General features: G+C 44.0%; 1 long non-coding RNA gene across 2 annotated transcripts; it reads left to right on the forward strand.

Annotated features, from left to right (window-relative positions):
- The first annotated feature begins 2,487 nt into the window (after positions 1-2,487).
- Positions 2,488-27,666, forward strand: LOC142587029 (uncharacterized). 2 transcript variants are annotated; one of them, XR_012829340.1, is made up of 4 exons: positions 2,488-2,727; positions 16,628-16,764; positions 22,428-22,517; positions 27,345-27,666. It is a non-coding gene; the product is annotated as an uncharacterized LOC142587029 (long non-coding RNA). The 2 variants fall into 2 exon arrangements; XR_012829339.1 differs by lacking the exons at positions 22,428-22,517; positions 27,345-27,666 and adding an exon at positions 16,830-16,925.
- The last annotated feature ends 326 nt before the right edge of the window (positions 27,667-27,992 follow it).

A 27,992-nucleotide genomic window follows, 5' to 3' on the forward strand; every position in this document is an offset into this window, starting at 1 on the left:
GCAGGTGGCTCCCTGGGTTGCTGAAATACTACCGTTGATGGCGACGTTGTTGTAATGGTTACTGTTTACTTTGTTTTAATCCTTCTACTCTTCTTAGATAGATGCCCGTGCTCCGAGTGCAAGTTTTGTAGTATGCGGCTTGCTCTATGGTCTGGGTCAACGTTGGTGCTGTCTACCTGTTTCGGAATTCGATCACATCTTTTGGGGGCGTTCGCTGTATGAACGTAAACACCTGCAACAGATGTCACGTAGCAGTGACGGCGAAGAAAGCAGCTGAATTGTAAATGACAAAACTATTTATTCAGTGAACCTGGGCTCTAAAAACGAGCTACGCTCGAAAAGCAACGCTCGCGGTTAGCACAATCAGCGATCGTCGAAAATTTGATCAGCGGGTAAAGCGCGTTGTCTTTCTATATAAATCACCGAAGCTTTCTGAAACCGCTTCGAGAAGGTACTACACAATTAGCGTCGCGCACACATGCAATCAGATTACACAAGGTTCCATCACAACAGACAGCAGATAGAACCATCGATACCATTCGAGAAACTTCCGATACATGCAGCCGCGTCCTGCGCTCAACGATACCATTTGTTAGATGGTGAAACGCGGTCACCTGGTAAAAATAAAGGAGTCCACGTCTCCATACGTTTTGCACGCAGTATAGCCGTATCTGTCTAAGACAAAGAAAATAAAGAAATAACGTTAGAAAGAAATATAAATACGAATTTTTGCGTGCTCTGATATATAATTCGAAATATGTGTACAAACAACCACAAAGGCAAACTTTTGTTTCACGTGCAAAAACGTTTATATAACAAAAACAAAAATTAGGTTGTGCAAGATTAAGTAATACACGAACTGTCAAAAGACGAACTGGCAAGTAAAGTTACAGCCTCGCGAGGATTCTAGTACGACTGACGGCTTTGAAAAGTGAATCTGACAGGCTATATTTACACTGTTTTTCTCCAGCTTGTACATTCATATCCTTATGATTCTCCCTTTCCATTTATACCAGCAATGAAATTGCTCACTAAAAAGTGCTAACCTCAGTTTGACCTACTCGTCGTTTCATAGGTTTCTTGTTTCTCAAAAAGTGTTTAACATTTGTGATGTGCTGCCACATTATTAGAATATATATAGAATGCTCATTTACGCAACCCTATGACAATTCATTGTCATGTTGGTTCTCCTCCCAGTTTTTGTTAGCGGAAGCACAAAAGGCTTCTCCTGGCTATATATCGTTACCCCTGCCTTACTTAAATCGGCTCCGACGTACGAGTCCAAGTTTGCGAATCTCTTCGCAACACCTAATTCTTCGTCATGTAAAGCAATGTGGTGGCCAGTCGTCTCAGTAAAGGACATGCTATACCTACGCATATCTTTGCCTTGCTAAACTAACAATAGCACACGTGACTGATCTGCAACAGATCACTCCCCTACATGAGATGTCAGCACATACTAAGCACCCCATGTTTACAAGCGTTTCTAACTTTATTTTCGCGAGCTGCGTTAGTATCCTCAAAGAGCATCAGAAAGTTTTGTCTTTGCAATCTTTATTAGATTAATAATATTCTTACTGGACACAGATACCTGCATCACACATATCTATCATATACATACCTCGAAATACCAAATCACCTTCCGAGAGCGACCAATAAAATTAAATACAGCGCATAGAGTACAGTATAAATTATTATAGGACATCTTTCCTGCTAGTTTTTGCAGTATTGCCACTACAGGTAGGTCTATTTGTTTTTGATTCTGTGTGCACTGACAATGCTTTAGCACATGACATTGCAGTTCAACATTTCAAGATTTCTTTCGCCGGCAAGGTTATACTTTTTGCAACAGGGACAAAAATTTATGAAATACGACACAGGAAATGGAATAATTCCTTAAAGCATCAAGAGTCTCCCTTTAGTGAGCATGCAGTTAGGAAATGAAACCACGCTGCCACCTCGCATATCGTGGCTTTCTATGTTAACTGCACTTTGCGGAAATATTTTTCATGCAGGCCTCTTTTTTGTAATGTACAGAAATGGGCATTATGTGAGTGTGTTGTTCTGCATGATTACAGAGGTAGGATAGACTTAAAGCTTTTAGAAACGACGCGGCAAGCATCGAACACTTCTCTCAGACGACCAAACGTTCTTTAACCTTAATGCGCGCTCGCCGTAAAAGCAAAAAGAAGCAGGAATTTAAAGCTTCTTGTTGCAACAAAAAGTGCTTTGAAAATACCTATTTTTGCATTCCCCTAGCATTGCAAGGGAATTGTAGCGGGCTATGCACTTCAGTGACATTCTTCAAGGAAACGTTTCACACTGAGAACTTGAAAAAAATGTACAAAATGGTGTGAATGCCAAAACAGCAAAACAGTGACCTTTGAAACAGCCTATAGAATTTCATTTGCAAGTGAAGATAGAAAAAGTTATCATAAAAGAAATACATGCGAGTATATATTGAAGTGTGGGTATATACAACGGACTTCAATCTCAGCCAACATAGAAGCAATGCGTCTCGATGTACTACTTCCGATACTTAATTTGTCACTATCAGTGACGACTGAGGGCGGCGATAAGGCAAGTGTGGAAGGCTACAAGACAGATTACGACGAATATGACAGTACAGATAGTGTAGGTATGCATAACACGAAGACAACGGCGGCAACGTTAAAGAAGCCTTCTAAAAAGAAACCGAAAAAGGACGAATATAAGGACATATTAAAGGTAAAAATTAGTTCCGTTTTTTTCTGTATGTCTTGTGCCATGGTGTCAGGCAGGCTTTTCCTCACATTGATAGAATAGCCAGTCCAACTAAGCACCATTTTAACGAGCGCTTCCAAATGAACAACCGCCTATGACATTGTAGAACCTGCAATACGTAATAATGATAGACATTTGTGTAGCCTCTTGCAATTTCACGATATCTTGACCTATTTTTTGCAAATTGCTTGTTTCGAAGCTGATATTCCTTTAGTCGCGAGAATGAGCTTACTCATCTACGATAGAGGCAGCACTTCCGATTAACATGCTTGATTGCGCTAGGTCTTTCTCAACTTTAGAAATATCATAGCTTCGACTACGTAATCGTCCATAATATTAACATTTCGGTAACGTTAATGTAGGCATTATTCTCGTTTACGACATTGTTTCCTTTAAAGAAATTATTACATTAATTGATATCTCTGCCGTTACCTCTGTCAGAGGAAGTTCTGTTGCTAAACTGGATGAAAATTTGTATGGCCCCTCTAGTAGCAGAGTTGATGAAAGGGTAAAAAATAGGTGGAATTCAGGGTCCAATATTACATTATTGTTTTCGTACCACCAATACGCTTTTTTGCATATTTTTTGTTTTTGTGCACCTCCCCTACACTTTCCAGCACAAAACAGTATTTTACAGAAGTGTACTTCTATTATGGGTAGGACCGTGCATTCAGTAATGCAAATACTGCTGGTTTTGCTAAGCCCACGAACCTGCAATACCTATTTATTTATTTATTTATTTATTTATTTATTTATTTATTTATTTACTTCTGTACTCTCAGAGCCATTGCGGCGGTACACAGAGGAATGGTGTCACAAGTTTAAAATGGCAGTCTTGAATGATGCATGCTCAGTGTTGCTGGCGATGAAGGTGGGGAGGTGATTCCATTCGGATGACGTCTTCGGCATTTAGGAGCAGAAGTAGATGTAGGTCTGGCAGAACGGCGCCTGAACTTTGAATTTATGGTCGATGCGGCATGAAAAGGAACAAGGTGGCGACAACAATGTGCGTTTACGAAAGAGAGATAGGCGGGCCTGCTTCCTTCAGATGGAAAGGTTAGGAAGGTCTATAGAAACCCTTATTGAAGTCCTTGCGGCGGTGCGAGAATAATTATGAACAATGAACTCAGCTGAACGATTTTGAATGGCTTCTAGTGTATTTACAAGTGCAGAGAAGTGAAGATCCCATACTGAAGAAGCGTACGCCAGTTTCGACCTGACCAAAGTTTCATAAAGAAGTTTGTTAGAAAGCAGGAGCCAAAGCAAAGTTATCCGGCAAAAAAAAACAAGAGTGCGATTCACATTGGTAATGACGTAGTTATTATTAGTATTCCCTAATAAATATTTATCCACGAGGACACCAGGGTATATATAAGTATTGGCAGATGACAACTGAAATTAGTAATGGAAGAAACAGGTGATAGTAGTCAGCAGTTCTTCGGGAATTTCTCATTATTGTGCATTTATTAACATTCAATTTCATTCACCAGAGTGAACACCAAGAAATAAGCCTGTCAAGATCAGGCGGATGTTGAGAAGAATCATGAGGGTTAGTTATTACGCGATGGATGCCGCAATCATCGGCAAATAACCTGAATGTTGATATAATGCAGGTGGGAAGTCTTTAAAGTAAATAACAAACAATAGAGTTTCGAGGACGGTGCCTTGCAGTACACAGGATGCGACAGAACAATGGCGCAATTATGGCCGTTAGCAGTTACATGATGGGTTCTGTTGGAGAAGAAGCATTTAGCCCACTGCAGTAAATTCGAGTCAATATTTAGCATACTGAGTTTTATTAACAACAAACGGTGAGAAACGGTGACGAAGGCTTTCTAAAAATCATAGAAAATACAGTCGGTAATAAAACCAATGACAGATGCCGAAAATTAACTGTTGGGAAACAGAAGTAGTTGAGTTTCGCATGAGTGTTGTTTCTAAAACCAAGCTGACTTTTGTGAAGTAAGTTATTTTCTTCGAAAAATACGATTAGAATAGAATAGAAACGTGTTTGAGAAGCCTACGCGGGATACTAGTCCAAATTATGGGTCCATAATTAGAAGGACTAGATGAGACACCTGGCATATGCACAGCAACCAGCGTCCTCACCTTCCAATTGCAGGGCATTGAAGCATGTTGCGATGACTGTAAAAAATCCCTAATTGATCCATGGTGATAGGTTCCATACAAGGAAGTCAAGGATGAACTAGTATTGGTAAATCATTACACTTGTCAGAAGAAAATGCATTTGTAAAAACGTCCCGCAAGGCTTCACAGCACCTGTCACTTGCGATCGCTGAATCATGTTTATTACAGAGTTCATTGTTTTTATTTTTCGGACCACTAACAGTACTCCAGAACTTACGAGGGTTGCACTGTAAAAGAGAAGGTTGTGTATCACCAAAGAAAGTACGTTTAGCAATTGCATATGCTTAATTGAACTCTAACGTTGCGCTCTGATAAGCCGCGCATCTCTCCGTGGTCTCGGACGATATAGCACTGCCGTACAATCGCTTCTTTTCATTACATGAGCGAAAAGTGATGATATAAACCACGGAGAGCGGAACGCCATTCGAACAGTTCACACGGCAACATAGCAATAGATTAGTGAGTTAATCCTACTTTTGAACGATACCGACTTCTCTTCCACAGATCGATCTGAAGCGCATTCTATGTATTGTTCAGTAAAAGCTTATTATTCCGCGCATATGTTGCTTGCGCATTGTGCTCAAGCAAACACAAGTGCCGCTTATATAGAAAGAAGAATATGTGATGACGATGTGATGATGAAAATTTTATAAGCCGGAGCTTCGCAGATGAAGATGAAGGAACTCAAATATATTGCATCTATGGTCTTGTGGGAACATTGCTTGACAAGTATGGTCCTGCTGTTTTAGGTGGAGAAATAAGGCAAGGGTATGCATAACTAGTGCATTCTGTAGGCATTTCAATGCTTTCCTTTTCGTCTTACTTGAAATAAAGAAAAAATCATGAACCCGTAAACGCTCTCCACATACGTCTGATATCATTATCTCCTGCAATATTGTCACGGAGAGAAAGCGAATATGTAAATGCATCCTCAAATATAACGAATTCAAAGCTGCAGGAAAACATATGTATATATTTGACAGGAAAGGAAAAGTGAGGAGCAGGCTGGCAACTGCCCCTGGAAGGGGCACAACCACTGCCTGCTTTTTACAAAGGAGGTGGCGGAAACACAGAAATGGAAGACAAGAAAGAGGGGAGGAAAGGAAGGGGCGCAAGGCAAATGTAAAAGAATCAAGTATATAGAACACCAGTACAGGCGACTCACAGTAGGGTGGTATCACTGAAAGTCACTCTACTACAGAATGCTAAATAAAAAAAACCGTGCCTGAGCTACAAACGTGAACCTAAGTTAGTTAAATCTAGAAAATTCAGTAGGGCGCGTTGAGCTTGATAGCTTCGAGACGCACAACCACTGTGCTACAAATATTTGTCGGGTGTCGTACACCACAGACCAAGGAGACGATAGTCCCTCACTAGCGCGATGCGCTGCGCACTGAAGGCGGGACACTCCAATACCAAGTGCTGAAGTATCTCCCAGTAACCGCAAGACGCACACGATTGACTGGCCACAAGTCCTTGTCTGTATAAACGTTCGCACAGGTTCACACAGCCAACCCTCAACTTGATTAGTCGTGCTTGCTCGCTAGCGCGACGAGGCATCCCTTGACCGTGACCGAGGGTCCGTAACGTTCAATTTGCGACGCGCTGGTCGGGATGCTGCTTCAGTAGTTGGTGACGAATCAGCAGACGAGCGTCATCAAGCCTCCACAAAATTAACAGGAAACCGACTTGTTATTAGCGCAAGTTGAAGCCAGTGGATCAGCCTCATCATTTCTGACGATTCCTACATGTGAACGTATCCACTGAGCAACTAGTGATACCCCACGTGATGAAATTTTGTTTGTATGTTCAGTAATGCTGCGCAGAACTCGGCAATCTAGGAGCAGGAAGAGATATGTAGTTCAAAACATCACCAGCTCCAGCAAATAGCGTTTCACATTTTCTCAATTGTTTTACCATGCGCGTTCGTTTGTGTTGTCTGTCGCCTAGCCACCGGAAGCCTCTGGAAGCAATGCCCCTACACTAAGTTGGGCAGCGATGTTTTGCACCAACTCCCCATCCACACGGGCACACAAACGAGCGAAGGCATGACCCTAAGCGGAGACGAGTGTTAGCCTAAGCCCGGATGGTGAGGGTATCCAAATGGCGCGGAGTTACTTTGGCTGGCCGGACCGACAAAGCGAAGTGCGCAACACATAAGTACTCCGCTATATGGACATGACTGTGAAGCCAGACAACCACCAATCCTTACACTACTGGTATGAAAGTTGCGCGAACAGACACTATAGCGTTCGTTAACGTACAACTATAATGGTGGACAATCTTCAGTCACAATGCCGCCAAAAATGCATGGGTCAATGGAAGTTACACCTGTGTGAATGCGTCAAGTAGCATGGAAAATTTTAACAATGCTATTCGGAGCAGATGCTAACTACGTTACTTCCTAGAGGAAATGGTTTCGCATTTCGCTGCACAGAGAGGAGAGAATGAAACATTCTACCAAGTTTAACGCTGAGAAAGCCCTTATGTATCTTACTTTATAATAGAAAAATGCTTTTCTTTTTTCTATTATCCAGTCTCAGCAAGCGCTATTAGTATTATACTTCGGAGCGTAGGGTGCTGTGCGCACTTTCCCTTCGTAGTTTTGTCTTCAATGGCAAAGGATAGCTGTCCGCAAGAACAGCGTTCCGGCTAAGCAAGTGTGTTAATATGCTGTTCTGGGGGAAACAAAGAAGAAACGCCGAGCTAACTTTCTGTAATGTTTCACTGGCCCTGACTAACGCCGATGATTTTCCGTAGCTCTCAACTCATCCGCCATCGAGGGCCAACGCTTGCAGTGCCAGAGGCGCCGCTCTTCAACACGCTCGCGAGATACGCTGTAGCCGCCTGGGAGTTCTTTCCTTCGCCAAGCAGCATTTGCCTTGGATGCGGCTACGCACGATTACGTAGGCCAATGTGTAGACCTCCATCAGGGCGCTACACCACTAAGTTGCAGCCACACTGTCGCCGCGAGTGATATTCGCGAGGTCACTTCAGTTGCCGGTGGACCAGCCTCAGTTGCCGCTGGGTTTCCGCAGATGAGCGTGCGGTTCGAAGGTGTGCAGCGAAAGAAGCGCCGTGTGCCGACGAGCTGCATCGAGGTTGGTTGTGCTGAAAAACGTAAGAAGTTCAAGTTTTCACAGATTTCCTGTTGATAAATACCGTCTCAAGCAATGGGCCGCGGGGATGTCAGGCGAAAATTATATTTCGATACAGGCTCTTCAATCACACTCCAAACATGTTAATTTGCGTGGCATGTATTAGCTATGAGTATGTAGGATCGTTTATAGCTGGTCATTACTATTTCTCTCCCCACTGTGCGAAGGCTTGATTAAGATTAGCCTTGAATGTATGGGGAGCGAACAGATGCACTTCAACGTGTACCCAATTAGTCGACGAATAGGGTAACGGAGGTAAACATAAACAGTCTGCACGGTCACAGCCGCGTTAATTGCTGTGTGGATGTCCACAAACGCGCCCACAACTGTTCACAGATTTTCGCACGTAACCTAAACTGTATATAGTTCGTCACTGACGCAATCCTGAATGAAAGGGAGATTTCAGCCGTGCTTCACACGCAGGAGCAAGCGACAGGCGGCATGATTATGCGTCCTGCCGTCCCACCAATGATGCGAACGACTTTTCGAAAGTTATAACAAAATGCGACCTCCTCTTGGACGTCGGACGAATGACAAATTTTTCGGACATCGGTGCGTAATCGCCGGAGGGATAGGAAGACCGCGGCTATCAACGTACAAAGCGCAGACCTATACAGTTGGCTTCACTGCAGGGCCAGTTCCTCGCCGGCGCCATCACCCAGCCGAGCCGGTCACTTTCATCCCTGCTCACGGCGGCATATAAGTGGACTACAGTTTTTTTAACATGAAATAGTAATGAATCGAACAGTATAGCTCGAGTGTGTGCGCCTCTTCTGTAAATGAGTGCCCAATAAAACACTAATCAAAATTTGTTTCAAGTAGCTTTCGTGATCAAACGGTGATATTGACACGTGCATGTGTTTACCTTTCTCCGGTGAACGTTTTAGACCAGCTAACAAATGCTAAACCTTATCAGGCAGCGCAGGCCAAGCCTGCATGAATTGGAAGTCTCTCAAAAATTATCGCTATTCGTATCTTTTGTCACCGAACCTTTTGCAATGTGACTTTATGTGTGACGCAAATTGTGCAGTACCTTCTAGAAGGCACGCGGGCACCATCGAATACAATGGAACCTGCTATGAGTCATATTATTACGCAAACAAAAAAGTGAGACAGGAGACTATTTACAAAGTAAATTTACAAAAGGTAACTGCAACGCTGCCCAGTTCCGCCGACAGCTCGAGAACCAGACGGCGTTCGTCGTCTTCGGTGGGGCGCCCGCGTGCATTGGCCACAAGAAACACGCAATATGCATGTATCATTGCCCCCGGCAGCCGAAGCACCGTCCCGAGGCGTCTAAGTATCGGTGATAACAGAAGAAAAGTATGGCTTGAGACGTGCGACATGCACAACGTCAGTGGAATTTGGGGCAGATGAGGCACTGGTACTGACTGGGGCGATTTCATAGGTACGTAACTGGAGTCACGGCCCGCTTGACTCGATATGGGTCTGTGTACCGAGGCAAGAGTTTCTCTGACAGGCCAACATGACGAGTCGGGGACCACAGGAGTACCAGAGATTCAAGTGAAAAGTAGACGTCTCTGTGTTGGTGATCGAACAAGCGCCGTTGCTTGTCTTGAGGGGTCAGGACGCGAGCATGGGCAATTTCGCGCGCTTGGGATGCTCTTGTGATGGCGTCAAGTGCATACTCGCTGTTCTCTGCAGCGGCGGATGGAAGGGATGCGTCCAGTGGCAATTTGGGTGCTCGGCCGAACAGCAGAAAGAACGGGGAATAACCGGCAGTGTCGTGACGCGAAGAGTTATATGCAAAAGTTACATAAGGAAGGGCAAGGTCCCAATCAGTATGGTCGGACGAGACGTACATTACAAGTACGTCTGTTAAGGTACGATTCAGACGCTCAGTGAGACCATTAGTCTGTAGATGGTAAGACGTAGTCAGCTTGTGCTTGGGAAGCAGGACTGCAGGATGTCGGTGATGAATTGAGAAAGAAATGTCCGACCATGGTCCGTGAGCAGTTGGTGTGGAGCGCCATGCTGCATAATCGCGTCGCGTAAAAGAAAATAGACATCTGTGGCGCTGCTTGTTAGAAGCACTCTGGTGATGGCGTGGCGCGTGGCGTAATCTGCCGCCACCGCGACCCACTTCTTGCAGACGTGGATAGCGGAAACGGGCCAAGTTAGCCAAAGCCAATGTGAAAGAACGGCGCCAACGGAATGTCGAGCTGTTGAAGGCATCCGGCAGGGAGCGTCGATTGTGTTTTTCGGCGCTGGCATTTTTTGCACGCCGCAACGTATTTCCGAATGGAGCGTGCAAGGCCTCGCCAAAACAAGCGTCGGCGGATCCAGTCGTACGTGCGGGAGACGCCAAGGTGACCTGACGTTGGTAAATCGTGATGTTCGTGGAGAACAGCTGACCGGAGGTGCTTAGGAATGACGAGGAGTAGGGCAAGACCGTCGGGGCGTACATAGTGCTGGTGTAGTAAGCCATCCCGGAGAACAAACAGGTGAAGGGACGAATCAGAAGACGAAGAATCAGGATAGAATGACAAACAGTCTGCGTCTTGATGTAATCGGCCCGATTTATACCCTACTGCATAGGAATATTCTTGCAGCCGCAGAGCCCAGGACCAAGCCGGCTGGTAGGATCCTTAAGTGAGGAAAGCCCGCAGAGCGCGTGGTGGTCCGTGATTAGAGAGGTGTATGCCATACAAGTACGGGCGGAATTTGGAAACCGCCCAGACGAGAGCCTGGAATTCACGATCTGTAATCGACTAGTTGCGCCACGCTGCTGTAAGGAGGCGGCTAGCGTAGGCGATATCACGATCTTGACCCTGTCTGCACTGGGCTAAGACGGCTCCGATACCGTGGCCACTGGCATCGGCACGCACCTTTGTAGGAGAGGACGAGTCAAAGTGGGCCAGTATACGTGGCGTGGTGAGAATGTTGGTGGGGTTGGTAAACGCGGCCATTTAAGCGGGGCCCCCTATAAACGGCAGGTCCTTCTTCAGAAGATTAGCAAGAGGTCAGGAAATCGCTGCGAAGTTTTTTACGAAGCGTCGGTAGTAGGAGCAGAGTCCTACAAAACTTCGGACGTCCTTGACAGACTGAGGTACAGGAGAAGACGTGACAGCACGAATTTTCTCCGGGTCTGGTTGAATACCGGAAGCGTTGATCAGGTGACCCATCACTGCAATCTGCCGACGACCTAAGTGACACTTCGAGGAATTTAGTTGGCGCCCAGCCTCGCGGAAGACGAAGAACAGCTGATGAGCGCTCAAGCTGTGTCTCAAAGATAGGCGAAAATACGAGAATATCGTCTAGGCAGCAGAGGCACGTTGACCATTTGAACCCTTCAAGCAAAGAGTTCATCCTATGTTCGAACGTTGCTGGAACGTTGCATAGACCGAATGTCATAACTTTGAATTGATATAGACCATCAAGAATGACGAACTCGGTCATCTCGTGGGCTTTTTCATCCACAGGAATCTGTCAATGACCAGACCGCAGGTCTATTGATGACAAGTAGTTGGCACCATGGAGACAATCGAGGGCGTCGCCAATGCAAGGCAAGGGGTAGACGTCTTTCTTGGTAAGGCAGTTTAGATGACGATAATCTACGCAGAAACGCCATGTGCCATTTTTCTCTTCAACAGGCACCACGGGCGACGCCAAAGGGCTCGACGAAAGTTCAACAAGCCTTTGGCAAGCCTCTTGTTCACTTCATCTTGAATAACCTAACGCTCAAAAACAGAAACTGAATATGGCCGGTGATTAATAGGACTGGCATCACCAGTATTTATGCGATGCTCAGCAATTGAAGTCTTGCCCAATTGGTGATTGCTGAGGTCGAATATATCGTGGTAGGAAACCAAAACGCGACACAAAGCTGTTGCTTGTTCAGGCAGTAAGTCCGAAGCAATCATGGGACGAAATGTTACATCAGGGCAAATAGCATCCTGTGGGCATGGTGAAGAAATTGAGCAGACGTATACGGGAAACGTCGTGACGTGATCATCTTCAATAGCACGGAGCGTTGCAATCGATATGCCTTTGGGTAGAACTTCCTTTGTCAACCAAAATTAACGACAGGGAGGCATGTCCGGTTATCGGTGACGGTGTGACGACGGCGTGGAGAGCAGTGATATGGCGCATCAAAAGGACATCAGGAACATGTGTGACAACGTAATCACCCTCGGGCACAGGAAAAGGTGATAGGAAATCGACGAAAGTCAAGGCTTTAGGTGGCAGGCGGACGAAGGCGGTCGTACTAAAGTGGTTCGGCAGTTCGGAACGAATATGCGCGAGTAGAGGAAATCCGAGACAAAGGTTACTGGCAGAAGATTCGATCAAAGCTGAATGCGTCGTAAGAAAATCGAGTCCGACGATTAGATCATGGGGACAATTGGTCAGCACTGTAAAAAGAGCAGGAATGTGGCGGCCGGTGATACGTGTACGGGAATTACACATTCCAGTGACGTCAACAGTGCTGCCGTCGGCCACGCGTATGGATCCAGTAGTAGGAGGCGTGAGAAATTTCCTCAGTCGACGACGGAGGTTACAATTCACCTGGGCTCCAGTATCTGTTAACGCCGTCAACGGGACATCGTCGACGTGAGCATCAAGCGAGTTCTGGTTCGTTGGGACCGTCAACGGAGGATTTCGACACAACGAAGATAACGCAGCACTACCTCCCGGAGCTCCATGGTGTAGTGTTCCCTCCGGGATTGTCCATAATTGGTCGACGACGAGTAGCGGCATGGCTGGGGCGACGGGGCCCGATGGCGCTGAGGTGACGGTGAGCGAGCAGGACGACTGACATCCATAGATACGTCAGAGGTAGAAGGCATATGGCAAGGCGAGTTACGGCCCGTGTAGGCATAAGGGCGAGGAGACGGGGCAAAGAAGCTCGAATGCGGGGACGTCCAGGAGGTGCGGCAGTGGCGAGCAACGTGGCCAATGCGGAGGCAACGGAAGCAAATGGGCTTGTCGTCCAGAGTTCTCCACTCAGTAAGGTTGCGGTATTTGGGAGTGGGATGCAGATTGCCGTGAAGCGGAGCAGTCAGCACCGGTTGGGCGTCAGGTCGGGAGACGAAGCAGGCAGCAGGAAAACCTACGTTTGCAAATTCTTGCCGTACAACTGCCTGAATGAGAGAGATCGTTGGGGCTGGTTGATCAATGGTGGGTTCAACTGAGCGTAAATGGAACGGCGCAGGACTTGCAGCCTCGTGTGCGTGACGAACAATACGTGTGACGTGCTCATTTAAGTATGGTTAAGCGGTGAGGTCAACCCAAGATGACGTCGCAGCCGTGTTAGGGCGCCGAGAGAACTGTGGAATGACGAGGTGGCTCTTAGCGACCTCAAAGTGGCGGAATTCATTGACAATGACGTCGACGGTGAACGCCATATTGTTGAGGACCAACAAGTTCAAGGCGTCGTCTGCGATCACTTTGAGTACGTGGCCGACTTTCTCAACCTCGGCCATTTTTTCGTGGACTTTCCGGCAAAGAGCGAGCACGTCTTGTATGTACGAGACAAGCGATTCAGTAGAAGACAGAAGTCGGGCAGCAAGCTCTCTTCTAGCAGCCAGCTGCCGACCGGTGGGATTTCCAGAGGTCGACGAGCTTCTCCTTGAAATAATCCAAGCTCGAGGTCTCGTCCTCGTGTGTCCGGAACCAGACACGAGGAGTTCCGCCCAAGTAGAATAGGATATTGGCTAGCACAATAGTAAGTCCCAGTGGTTGTTTTAGCTAGCGCGCTCCTACAGGTTGAGCAAGTCCTCAACGTCGACATTATCTTGGCCGGAGAATATGCCAGGATCGCGTGGACTGGTAACCGTAACGTACGTTGTTTTCGGGGTCGCAGGAGTAGAAGGCGACAAGGTGTCGTCACCGGGAGCCATGGAGGAAAGCAGCACGGTGTGGCAGTTGCGGAGCTCCGTGGCGAGGACGGGGAACGGCACCCTATAACAAAATGTTATGCGAACGGAGCATTAAGACTGGAGACAATTTACAAAGTATATTTACGAAAAGTAACTGCAGCACTGGCCAGTTCAGCGGACAGCTCGAGAGCCTAAGAGCGTTCGTCGTCTTCGTCGGGGCGTCCGCGTGCATCTGCCACAAGAAACACGCAATATGCATGTATCAATATATAAATCCCCTTGCCTGACCCGCTTATTAGGTTTTCGACGATGGCTGGTTTCGCTCGCCGCTATCGGTGTGCTTCAGTGTTACCTGTTTCTTTTTGTTGTTTTTTTTTGGGGGGGGTGGCATAAGATCACCCATTGCAGAGGCAAATTTATAACTCAGAGCTTTGACAGTGAGTCGTTCTTCACCGTAACTCTACAAGCTGACAACATGAGTATCAGGCAAGTCGCGGTGGGAGACTGCGCCTAATTTATACCATCTGTGCTCGTTTCACGTGCACCCAGTGCTCGGTACACGTACGTATTTGATTTTGGACCCCATCGGAATGCGGCCGCGCGGACAGAATTTGATCCAGGAATCTTGGGCTTAGAAGTTCGGCGCCAAGGCCACTACGCCACTGCGGTGGATGCCCAGTGCTAAACGGCTGGCGTAATCGCGAGCAAACTAGCCGACGGCGTGTCGTCTCGCATAGAGTAAGCGTGCACGCACCGTCTCTGATAGGCGGCTCGTCTTGATAGTACGTGGTAGTTCTCGTTTCCTATTCACCCCAACGACGATGAGAAGGCCAATTGATTCGCGCCGATGCCAATCGCATTGTCAAACATTATGCGCTATACGCCACTAATAATTGTCCTACCTATAACCTGTCGTATTAGTTAAATCCAACCAACAACCCTTGGTGGCAGAAATCAAGTAATAGGAACTAGCAATGCTTTCGAATGAGAAGGCCAACAAACTTACTTAATGCACTGCGAACGCGCAGGCTTTCGCCTATATTCTATTTCGTGTACTCTAAAGTGAAATGTTTTTCCGGTAGTTGCGAAATGGAAATATATCGTGGTAGCGGAATATATCGAGGTAGGAAACCAAACGGCGATACAAAGCTGCTGCTTGTTCAGGCAGTAAGTCCGCAGGAATCATGGGACGAAATGTTACGTCAGGACAAATAGCCTCCTTTGGGCATGGTGAAGAACTTGAGCAGACGCCTACGGGAAACGTCGTGACATGGTAATCATCGATAGCATGGAGCGTTGCAGCCGATATGCCTTTGGGTAGAACTTCCTTTGTCAGGCCAAAATAAACGACAGGGAGGCATGTCCGGTTATCAGTGATGGTGACGACGAAGTGGGGCACAGTGATATTGCGCATCAAAAGGACATCAGGAACAGGTGTGGCGACGTAATCGCCATAGGCCACAGGAAAAGATGATAACAAATCGATGACAGTTAAGGCTTTAGGCGGCATGCGGACGAAGACGGTCGTACTAAAGTTGTTCGGCAGTTCGGTACGAATATGCGCGAGTAGAGGAAGTTCGAGCAAAGGGTAAAGGGCAAAGGGCAGAGCAGTCGATTAAAGCTGAATGCGCCGTAAGAAAGTCGAAACCGCCTTTATTCTATTTCACGTACGTTAAACTGAAATTTCCTTGAGTATTAGCGAAATGGAAAGCCCCAGTCTAACGTGCATTGTGTGCATGTTCATGAAGCCTAGGTGTTGCAAATTATTCTGTAGTCCATCGCCAACATGTGCATCGTAGACAAATCATGGTTTCGGCCCATCACATTCATATTGAAAAAGGAAGCCTTCCGAGCGCACAAGGGACGGCGGCAAGCTTAGGTGGAGCTCAGGCGAGGGTGCTCTACTGCCTGTAGAAAATCCATAGCGCCTACTGTTATCTGCAAACAAGATGTAGGTCTATAATGACTACACCGTCCACGGAGATGAAGCACAACGCTGAATTTTCCTATTGCAGCTGAATCTCCTGCTTCGGGAAAGACGACCAACTGCAATATATAAAGGCACGTACAAGTAACTTGCTTTAATTTTGCGGTTACCTCGTGGAGCTTGGGGCACGTCGCTAAAACCTAGAACTACCAGCACGACCCGGCAGACTACATCCGGAAGTACCTGGACAATCTGAAAGTTGATCAGCAGATCCCTGTACTGAGGGCTTCCTACCCTAACAACGCCTTTAGGAAAAAAAACGTTTAATTAAATAAATAATTATTGCCGTCATAACTGTTTATATAATGATCCTGAAGCAACCATGCGATTTTTCGTACTAACCAAATTTTAAACATAACTTTGACTACATGCCGAAACACCTCCAAGGCCATGAAATACAATATTACAACTGGTCAACAAACTGTTGTCGTGGCTGTGCAAAGCTCTTTTGCTTCCTGTTTTAGTCCCCGCACTATATCCTTATGCAGCTCCACAATTGATTGGTCATTTTTGTTTGCTCGACTTTCATACCAATCTTGAACACTCTTACTTGATTGTGGAATGAAATTGCGTCAAATAATTTAGGATAGCTCTTTGAGAGGATAGGATAAGATCTTTGGAAAGGAAATTTGGATAGGAACTTAGGATAGAATCTTGAAGATACTTTTCCTTAAAGAGTTCATGATATGAAGTGCATGTTGTTTCTTTGCTCCTTGTGAACTTACTTTCAGTTCCTTAACACAACTGAAAAAATTTGGGTATATCAAAGCACTGAAAGAACTAACGATACATGCAAGGTGGACAAGATTGAATACGTACACGAGCTCGGTGCCTGCATCACAAGATATCACATATCTAAAGGACATACGTAAGTTTTTCACGAAGAAGATAAACTTTATCCTTATATATAACAAGAATTTCTTTTGCGACTAGGAATAAAACTTCTACTGCAGTCGAGTTCTCGTATCATTGGGCTGGTGAAGACACCAGCCTCCCTTACCATGAAATGACAGCTCCAAATGAAGGCAAGTAAATATGTGTTGATCTTTGGTGTCCTTGGATAATTAGTGCACTCTTTGGCCCATATGTTTACCTTATCATAGCTAAATCCTGATTGAAAATGAATATAGTTGTTATTTAGAGCTCTAACTCGAAACATAATAATTCGAAGTGACCCACTTCTCTTTTAGACTAATAGAGGAGCGTTTCATGGATGGTTTACGTCACTGAATATTCCAATCACAAATATTTTCATGCCCTCAATTATATAAAATTATCGTACTATAGTGATTATTTTTATGATAACCCTGCCACATTAAGCTTATTTAGGAAAAGACTTCGGAAATAATGTAAGAGACAGCTGTCTATATTGCATAGCCACCTTCAGAGTAGAAGAAAACTTTTATAAAATATGAATATTACACTATCCTTGATGTTTTGAGTTACTTCAGTTAAGCTAGAACAAAAGGAACCGATGGGTCTTTTTTGTAAGTCGCAAGTGCATAACGCCAACAGGCAATGGCAAATCTGAAATCAAGAGGGTAATTGTTTGCGTGGTGTGTAAAAGCTATAAAACGGCAAAAAAATTAAGCAGATAAAGAAACAACTGGTCGCAGGTGGGATGGCACCTGTGGTTAGCTGTGTTTTGATGAACTTAAAATTTCCTTAGATCCTTATTTGTTTATTTAAAACAAAAAAAGCAAGTGATTTCTGATTGGCTTTTCTTCTCTCATTGTTTGTTGCCGTTGTGTAGCTGGGACTTCATTTTAGCGAATATGTCTATGCTATTGTCTGATATTGATGCTTCCGACTGCATCTTTATCACCACTGTTAGGTTAATAGTTCTATTGACGCATACATTTCGTATAGGCCTGTTAATTTGTCGACTATTTAGTACTTAGAGGAATTAGTCTACATGTATAATTTTTCAACATTCCTGCTCTTCTGTGGTGCGCAGGTACGTCCTCGATTTTTTGAAAAAATAGAAGCCTTGGCTGGCCTAAACCAGGTGCATTAAAGAAAAGGAAAAAAAGAACACTTCCCAAAGAAAGTTAACTGTGATAAATGAAGTGAAAATCTACCTAATCAGAATCGCAGAAGCTCAGGATACTGTACGGTGATAACAGCGCATATTTTCGTTGTGTAGTCAGGAATACGTGCCACAATATTAAATATAATTTGAATTCTGAGGTTTTACATGCCAAGCCCAAGATATCGTTATTAGACACGTCATAGAATAGGACTATGGAATAATTTTGACCACCTCGGTTTGTTTAATGAGCTGGGTTTTTCGCCTGAGTTATTGTTTTAAGCTACGACATCTTGCTTACCCGCGCAATGCCATAGCCGCTAAACCAACATGGCGGCTCCTAGTAAAAGAGAAACACTGCAGACAGCTCACCTACATTGTACTACATATGGCACAATTCTGGCAGAAATTATTACCAGCATTGGCCCAACGCTGCCATTTCAACAAAGTACCAGCCAATCCAGTGTTCCCTCCAAGTTGAAGGTCACGCTGAAGGAACCCAAAGAAAAGTTAAGTCCCCCTTAGGAGAGAGATTGAGTAGAATTTGAAGGGCCTCTTCCGAGATTCTCCATTTGCTAAAATTTCGGAGAGGTAATTTCCTATCGCGTGGTATGACTGCCGCTTTTGTACCCGCAGGAGCGAGTGCTCCTGCAACCTCCTCGGCTGTACAGGAGTCCCTCGAGCACGTGGAGCACGCTATCTTAACGCATCCATCGCCATAAACCACCGTCAATACCGCAGCCCCATCTCTGCAGCAAGCGCGTCTACATGCGCTACTTTATGCACCGGTGTGTTTTTAAGTTTATTTACTAGAGCCTTAGCCCTGTGAGCTCTCCTTTCTTTGTTGTAAATAGTGGCTAACGATAGTGGTATTCTTGTGGCTAACGTTGTCAAATGCCTTGGTGAGGTCGACACCTAGGATCGTCCTGGTGTCAGTTGAGTCGTATCGGTCTAGGATGGCATGCTTAAGTCTGAGCATGACATATTGTGTACTCAGCCCTTGCCTGAATCTAACCATTTCATGTTGCTAAAGATCATTCTCCGCCATATACCTAGTCAGTCTCGTTTGAACAACATGCCCCATATCAATTTCGCTACACACGAGGTGAGAGAGATTGATAGCAAGTTGTTTAAGCTGGGTACTTTGCCTGGCTTTGGAATAAAGACTACGTCCGGTTGTTTCGATGCCTTTGGGAGTTCTCCTTTCTCCCACACCTAGTTCATGTATTTGGTTAGTGCGATGATGGACTTATCATCTAGATTCCTGAGAGCTGTGCTCGTTATCCCGTCCAGACCGGGGCCCATCTCTTCCTCAGGTTATTAAGCTCTGCTCTAATCTCTGTCGTTATGATGGGGCATCGATATCTAGGTTGCGAGGTCCTTCGTAGTCCTAAAACACCTCGCTCTCTGCTTTTCCAAGATATGTTTCTTGAAGCTCGCTAATGAGCTCGTCATCTGTGCCTACGAAGCCATGCCTCGCTCTCACCTGGTTTGTACGAGCTTTCATGTTTTATTTACTAGGGTCGATGAGAGGTCTGAGAAGTATCCACGTTTTGGAGATACTCATATTGGCTTCCATATCATCGCACTTGCTCTAATACTTATGCTCGTTGGGCTTAACCGCACATGTTTTGATTTGTTTGTTTTGAGTATGTATAGTTCGCGCAAGATATTCTGCTCCATCTTTGCACCTTGAGTCTTTTCTCCAGGTTACTCTTTTTGCGCCACATGTTCAGCAGTTTGCTGTCTAGCGCTCGGGGTGCTTCTTCATCCTCTACTGATATAGTCGCTTACCCCACGTGTGTTTGAAGGAGGTGTGTCCACTCGTCGATATTGTAGATATCGTCCGGCAGTGAGGCCTCCTTTCTTGAAAGCGATCTGCCACGTCGCCAAAGTGTGCGCCCGCCGGGCGTCATCTTGAGAGCGATTTGCGATGTTTGTAGAGTGCACCTAGAGCCGGTAGCTTGGTATGCGCTGTACTTTCGACGTTTTGTTTGTGCTGAAGTGAAAGATGCACGAAGGTCAATTCGACTGTTACTGCTGCCGCGATTCGTCTCTGCAGCCTTTGAACAGCGAGTCTCCGTGCTCATCTAGCCAGATGTGTTCATTTTTAGCTTTGCGCGTTTGACACCTTCCTTGTTAATTAAGGTACAACACGTTGGCGCATATCGTATTGACCGCAAATAAAGTCGGCGACAGAGGGAGAGAACACATAAACAGCATGGACGGTCAATATGCGGTCAATATTATATGCCGTAAATACCAGCTAGGCCAAAGGGGAACACGTTGGCGGGCTAGTTAATTTGAATCTATGATAGAATGCACAAACACGAATGAAGGGGACGCAGAAAAAGACATACAGATACAACACCGTGTGTCTGTTTCTATGTGCTCGTTGAGCCAAGCTTACACATTCTATCCTTGGTAATTTAGTTTAGTAGGTGAATGTTTACAAGTTCATTCAGCTCATAAATATACTATCATTACTTTGTATAGCTATCTACTAATATGTTATCGCAATCGGCGCTTCACGTTTCGTATGAAACTGTGAATTTTTTCGAATTCCCCCAATCTAAATGCAGTCGCCATGGTGCGGAGCCGCACCAGTGTAATCGAGCTAGTGTTATAACCACTGTGCCAATGAACTTTCGTGTTCTTACGAGCTGAAGAGCAGGACGGTCAGTTACGGTTTTTCGCACTTATATCTGCATTTCCCCATGGTCCAACAAATTTACTTTTTTCATATTGCTTTGATCCGAGACTAGGGAATACGGCCTAAAACTAATCTCCGCAGTACAGAATCCTAAATAACAACACTGTGAAATTCGATAGGGTCCAAGAAAGCCTTTTACAAGTGTGACTCATGCTTGTTGACCGCCTACTATCTGGTGGGCTGAGATCCTAATGAAGTACACTCATTAACTGCTGATGCGATTGTTTCCCTTCGAGATAAATTTGACAGATGGCTACAGGTTACGCAGTTTGGTCTACTGACCCTGGAAAATGTTGAATTGGGCGGTCATCAGGGAATAATGTCCATGTTTAAACGTTAAATAGGGTATCGAGAGAATGACGTTATTTTCTTATTTGCGCAGGAGACAATGTGCATGCAACCATAGAGGGCGGCTGTAGAAAACGCATGGGGAGAAAATTTGAATTAGTGAAGTTAGCACATGTAAATTTTTTTCAAACTTAAACAGTTTCCCCGTTGCATTTTCTCTACGTTCATCTGCTGTCTTTCCTCTTGTCGCCATTGCGATAAGTGCAACCACCAACTATTGTAGGTTCACGCCTGCCCGTGAAAACGATCGCAAGTTAGGTTTAACTTCCTGCTTGTTGTCCTAGCAGTGACAGTTTCTTAAGAGGAAGCTTTAGCTCGCGGGCTCCTATGTAAATTTATGTAAAAGGAGAATTTGTTTTTCTCGGCCACCACTGCACCAAATTAGACGAGGTTTGTTGGATTTAAAAGAAAAACTTAAGGTCTGGTGGCTGTTTGTTTCGAATTGTTGAGTTACGTCGTCAATGTTTTATTAAAAATTGGCAAAAATGGACAATTTTCGAAAGACTAAACTATCAAGTTTACAACTCTGTAACTCAACAACGAAAAACGATAATACAGTTCAGTGAAATCGATCTAATAGTTCATCTAAAGCGAGCAAAATTGATATGTTACACATGAATATAAAAAATATAGTAATATCAAAATACAGTTTTTGCAGAACCCTTTTAGCCAGCGTAACAAACTCACGAAGGATGTAAAATGACATATAGAATTTGTCTGCTCTGAATGATCTAATGGAGGCCGTTTACAGAACCGCGCTATCTGTACTTGATGCAGAGCTATGAATGTGTAAACTTCGTGCTTCTATATTTTTCAAACTGTTAGATATTTGAAAATTGTTTTAGATAATTTCGTGCCCGAAATCAAAATTCCGCTTCAAACAGTCACTAGAATTTAACTTTCTCTCTCAAATGCAACAAATTTCATTAAGATCGGTCCAGGAGTTATCTCAGAAAAACATTTTTGCGTTTTACATGTATTTGAATAGGCCGCGTTGGAGTTGGGCCCGAGCTGAACCTTTCTCTTAAGAACATTTAGCCGAAATGAAAGCGTGTTGGCCGTAATCAGCCGGTAGGATGACAGCCTGCGCTTCGGTCGAACAACAAAGGGCCGCTTTCTTTAAATAACTTATGGGCATATCCTGCAGAATCGCTCAGTAGTTCTATTCTGTTTTCTCGCTTAAATATCTATGGTGAAACGTGTTTCATACTACCAGTGAAAGTAATTATGCTTAACTGAAATTAAAAGGTGTATTAATGGAGCAAGTTAATATTATAATATATGGTATTATTTTGACTGGCTTAAGCTTACAAACCTGGAGATGTGTAGACATGATATCAACATCAATGTTAATGCAAAATATATAGTTGGTGTTGATAAAAAAGCGCTCTTTCTCTAGCAAAAATTGCTAACCTTGTTTCTTTTTTCATTTTAATTTTAGAAGTTCTGACCCCGTATGAGACATTGGTATACCAGAGCGAAAACGACGAATGTGGAGTGTTTTTCATGAATTTCCACCGGGACTTGAACGGTAGGTTTATAGATGTTGTCGAGGTTATTTCGGTGTACCCTACCGCACAGTCATTTTTCCTGTGGGTATCAACGCCAATAATATATATCCTAAGTTATCTCCTAACTTTATTAAGCATGACATGAATGGAAGCATATTTCGTCAACTTATAAAAAACGGCCGCATATATCTGTTTGCGCCGTGTGAAAAATAGTATAGTGAAACAATTTCAAAAGTCCAGTACACTAAGCGGAATCATAAGTAAAATTATTGATGATCTCTCAATATCAATAGCCAATATTATCAAAATGGAAACAGGTGCGAGCATTCACTTAGCATTTTCGTTTACCGAGTATTCAATATTGCGTTCTGCAAATAAAAATACGGTAACCTGTATATGATGTACACATGCAGGCACAATATTATGTAGATATTTTGCCAAGCAAAACAGGCCCGAATAATTTTGGACGGAGCAGTGCTCTCACGCAGACCAAGTGACCTAAAGAGACCACACGCTGCTCTGACTGATTTTGCTACATATAAGCAGCTAATTATCGCGGAAGCTGCATCAAATCGACTAGTTTTGTCAAAGGTACAAAAAAGATGCGCAGGCTCGCCACCTAACGATGCATTAGCACGGATAATGCCCGTGATCCCTGGTTTAGATACAAGTATCTTACCTTCGTGCAATAAACATGGCGCACACATTAATTTTCTTGGTATTTGTTAACCCTTGTAAAGTCACCACCGGCCATTTACGGCTGCGGAATCGAGTGCCAACTGATTACCACCATAGTACATGGTTGGCGGGAACCAACCGTTTGATAAAAGCGCCTTTTAGCAACCAATCGACACCGTGCCACCGGTGTGTCCCGTGGAGGTGCTACATTTCATCATCACTAAGAAAAGTATTATTGTGCTGCCCCCTACCCACAGCCCGCCCCTCTTCTTTCGGCGACAACCAACGTTTCGATTCGCTTTGTGGTGACTGCCAGCACAGCAGCTCGGTATTCCGCCCGCTTCGTCTAGTTTGCTTAAGATGACTCACGAGCTTAGGCTTGTGCAATTGCTATTCGGAATTCGTGCGCGTCACATTCCTAGTTGCGGCCGTCCAGAAACCGATTCCCTCGCTAGTTTATCACTCAAAGCGCAGCGAGTCCTACACAGTGGAGGTCTTTTCGATCAAGTACAGGCCGTCCAGAAGGCCCATGATACGGCGGTAAAGTTAAACCTTACTGTCCCGACGTGGGAGCCGCCTGCGTCAACCTAAGGGTTGATCTTCAGGACATTAAATAAAGTTCATCATACCATACCATACCATAGCTCTCCCGTAGGCATGCCATTACATTGTTGAATGGTAGATGCCCTGAAACCGGTGAAACTTCCGCTCGTGCGTAGCGTTTTGCCCGAACCGCGAGGACTGATACAATCTGGGCTAGCTATACAACGTTTCATTACTTCAATTTTATCATTCCCTTTGTCCTCTTGACGAGTGTGCACCACTTAGTTTGCTCGAATGAGCTATCGTGCCCTGCCTCGGTTTCGTTATGACCGCACGTCTCTGAGGCCGCTCTCTCTAACCATCCACTTCATTTTCCATTCTTCTGAGGCTTCGTAATTGGTTCGGACGTGTCTTGAATGATGACATCGCGTCCTCGGCGTGAAGCATGAATAAAGTGGCACGCGGACAGCAACGTTTCAAAATAAAGACTCCACTTGTGCCGAGTCTGATCAAATCATTAAAATAGGTCGCGTGAAATTCACAGCACTTTCAGAAATAGTTTAAACCAGTTTGCCCCCATTCGTTCAACAATATGTTACTTATCAGAGTGCACGCATTAAATAGCATCCCTATTATAACCATTAGGCGTTTACCTTTCTCTTAATACTTCACCCTAAATTATTCAAATATGCTATCAAAAGTGTGCGAGAAACTATTTCTAAACAAAGTGTTTACCTCGCATGGGTAATTTATAGGCTTGCATTCATCGCGGATTATTTGGCAGTTGTTCTTTTTCTAGCATTATTGTTCATTTCTAGCATTGTGAACACTGTTATTCATTTTCTAGCATTCGAGCCGGCATCCGCCCTCTTCCCGCGTACACCAACTGCTTGCCGTACATTTATCTATTGTGTTATGTATACTTTCCTACACGGCAATGGAATAAAACGAGCCACATTGGGGATAAAAGGCACTACCTACGAATGGCGTTTCTTACTGCATGCTATTTCGTGTTTCCATTTTATGTTAGCACACCTAGTCCCATATGTGTCACATATGTGTCATGACACATAGGCCTAACAACCGGTTTAGTGAGGGGGCGCCAACAAAAAGATGTTCACACTAGCCTCCACCTTTCAGTTTAAGAGAACGAGTAACGATTTACCGGTCATTTCTTGGTTACTTTCTGATTGCCTGATATGTAAAGCTTTTGCTTTCATTCCCCCTCATAGGCATGATACAGCGGCGTTCATAAAAAAAATAACGATCATCAGCCAATCCCAGGGGTTGCATTTGAATTTTTTCTATACCGTCTCGAAAGGTGAACGGCGACAAACAGGCTGATGTAAGGAGGGGGGAGGGGCTTTTAAAACAAACTACAAAGGGGGAAAGCAATCAACAGAAATCTGTGAGCCTTTTGTAAGGAGCGCGGTTAGGCACTAATGGGTCAAGTACGAGAAAGTTGCAAAAAAGACATAGTAAATTACCGAAGCCATTGGAACCTATGCAATACGCAAATTGAAAGAAAAGCGTATAAGCACGCGACTTTGTTTCATAACTGCTAAGTAAATGGGGCAGTCTGTAACCCTTTGACCACAAAAGCTTCGATATCACATTCATCACTGAACGAGACCGCCTCATGCATGTCGTATTTTTCATTTTGAGAATGGTTTCCAGCGCAATTGTAATTTCGTCATGTCGCAAAAATACATAAATCATAAGTCAGCGCAGCGTATTGTCATTTTATGTTATTTCCGTCGTGCTTACTTTAACACTGTCACATCTAAATAACCAGCTAGCCCATTCCTTATTATTATTATTATTATTATTATTATTTTATTACGGGTCTGATCATGTAGGAAACAATGAAAGTGAATTGATTAGTCGTTGCTATTCGATTCGTATGTAGTTTGACATCGGATTATTTCAAATTGTGTTAATTTTTTTATTTCAAGTTATGACTTGCTTTTGTCTCAATGGATAGATAATGATGCAAGTCATCACAGCACCGATTGATTCTGCTGCAGCACAGCAGTGGTTAGTGCGATCTGGGCCAGTTCTTCGGTGAATGCACCGGGCTGATCGCTTCATCAACATAATTTTCAGTCACTCCAAATAACTGCCTCAGAGGTAGGCAATCTATATGCGAATTAGCTTTCTTGATTTAGCAAACTCGAATTATTATTTCTTCTTTTGAACGGTGTTTCCAAGACATTCAAGCACTGCGAGGCGTTGTAGTCTCGTACTTGCTTTCTTGGGACTAACCCACTGCTCATTCCGCATTGATATCGTGGCGTGCTTCTTTTATTTTTTTAAATGTTTGTCGTTTGGTTTGTGTAGGATGTAACTAAAAAAGTTTGCTTTTCATTCAGAAGATTCTCAGTGAACCGGACGTTCATTTGGGAACGACATAACTTGCATTGAATATACCAGTATGTAAGCCATATTGATATTGTCAATATGAGCATTCTTTTATTAGGAGAACTCCCCATCATGTTCACGTCTTACTGTGTTTGAAATCGGAATAGTTATTATTCAACTGAAAATTCACAGGTACATCTTCTCGATTGTTTATATTGAATTTGATTCGAGAAGTTCCTTATTAGAATATCCCTACTGTTTTGTAGCATTGTAGACAAGATAATATTCGGAAAGTCAATAAATATAGTGGTATACAACGTAACTATTATATTAGTATTTCTTTATTCGGCTTTTGGTATTGGTCTCTAATAGTACGAAGTAAAATAGTACGAAGCTGTGTAGTAAATTATGAGACAAAGCCCATCAGAAAAGAGACTAGAAAAGTAAGAAATTCTCTGGGGAGCACTCAATTATGCACAATCATATTTTCGTAACCGCTACTTGCTTGGTTACCTAAGTAGTCGAAGGCAATATAGGATGAGCGCGTAGAATGTGGCAAGCAGGAGGTAGGGGAAGCAGATGATATGAGAGAGAGAGAGAGTAAAACTTTATTCAATGTAAACAGATGATATGAGCTCTCTCTTCTTTCTGCAGGTCGATATAAAGCGCTGCCTATTCTTAGCGTCAAGCTCAGAGAAAAGGCCTGTTTGATCAGTGGTTGGTTTATGACTTGTATAACAGTAACGCTTTGTTGATTGACTTCTGCTTTTCCGTCAATTCAGTATAGCGTTCTGAACTTCCTGAGAAGTACGGAACATTTTAACTGGAGAGGCATCTGAAGGCATGATTTGGCGTGTGGAATTCCAGGTTACCCTATCAATATAATGACCATTTAAGTTTCACAAGGACGAATATGATTAATTTAAAGTTTTTAAAAATCACTTCCTTTTTTTTATGAACTGCACATAGCGGAATGAACGCAACTATCGGCTCTTGGATAGATGAGACCCTTAAGTTCATTTTTGCGGCAGTCATGTTTCTCGTTTAAATGCTCCAAATTATTAATTTTACGCACTGCATCAGTGGCCTGAACTGACGCCGCAGCTACTGTATACTGAAGCTCGCCAAAGGAGGTCGTGATGTAAAACAAATTACTTCGATCCTCTCATACACAAGAATACTTCGTGGAGGTGATCATGAGATATAAGCAAGAATGTTTGAATAATCATTTTGTTCACCTGTACTTACTTCGTTTGTGATTTCAGATCCTGCTGTCTGGTTTGAGCTGAGGTTAAGAAACACATCGGTAATAAAGGGACCAGATGGGGAATGCCTAAAACATTTCCTAGACTATTCTCAGCAACAAAATTTAACGTATAACTACACATCTGAATGCCAGCGCATATTCCTTCCCCAAGCATAGTAAAACCACATAACATGTAAATATACTTAAGAAAAACGTTGGACTTCGACTTACCACGACGCCTGAACGCCGGAGAAGCAACCAAGTGGATGTGGGTTAAAGTCCCAAATCTCGGAGCTCCTTCGCGGAAACATCTGCAACATAAAATAAATTATTTAGGCAGCTCATCAAACCAGTCGTGAAGTCATACTCTCTTCCTCATTCCTATGCTTCACTTTTATGGCTGTGCAAGCTATATTTTCCTTGTAACGTCTATATTCTACTGCTGGCATGAGTGACCTCTGTCCCATTGCAAGTGCTTCTGTTTTGTGTTATCTACATATTTGATCAGCATAGACTGCAGGCCGCATTGAGACCCCTGTGGGAGGGGGTTACAGAATCAGTACCTGAAAATAACACATTAAATTTCAACATAATTTAACACAAATGTGAACACAGAAATAGAAGGAATTACGCAAGCTTAGGAACATAATGTATCATTTATACGTTT

The sequence above is a fragment of the Dermacentor variabilis genome, chromosome 7 (assembly GCF_050947875.1).
Source record: "Dermacentor variabilis isolate Ectoservices chromosome 7, ASM5094787v1, whole genome shotgun sequence".
In the NCBI taxonomy this organism is placed as follows: domain Eukaryota; kingdom Metazoa; phylum Arthropoda; class Arachnida; order Ixodida; family Ixodidae; genus Dermacentor; species Dermacentor variabilis.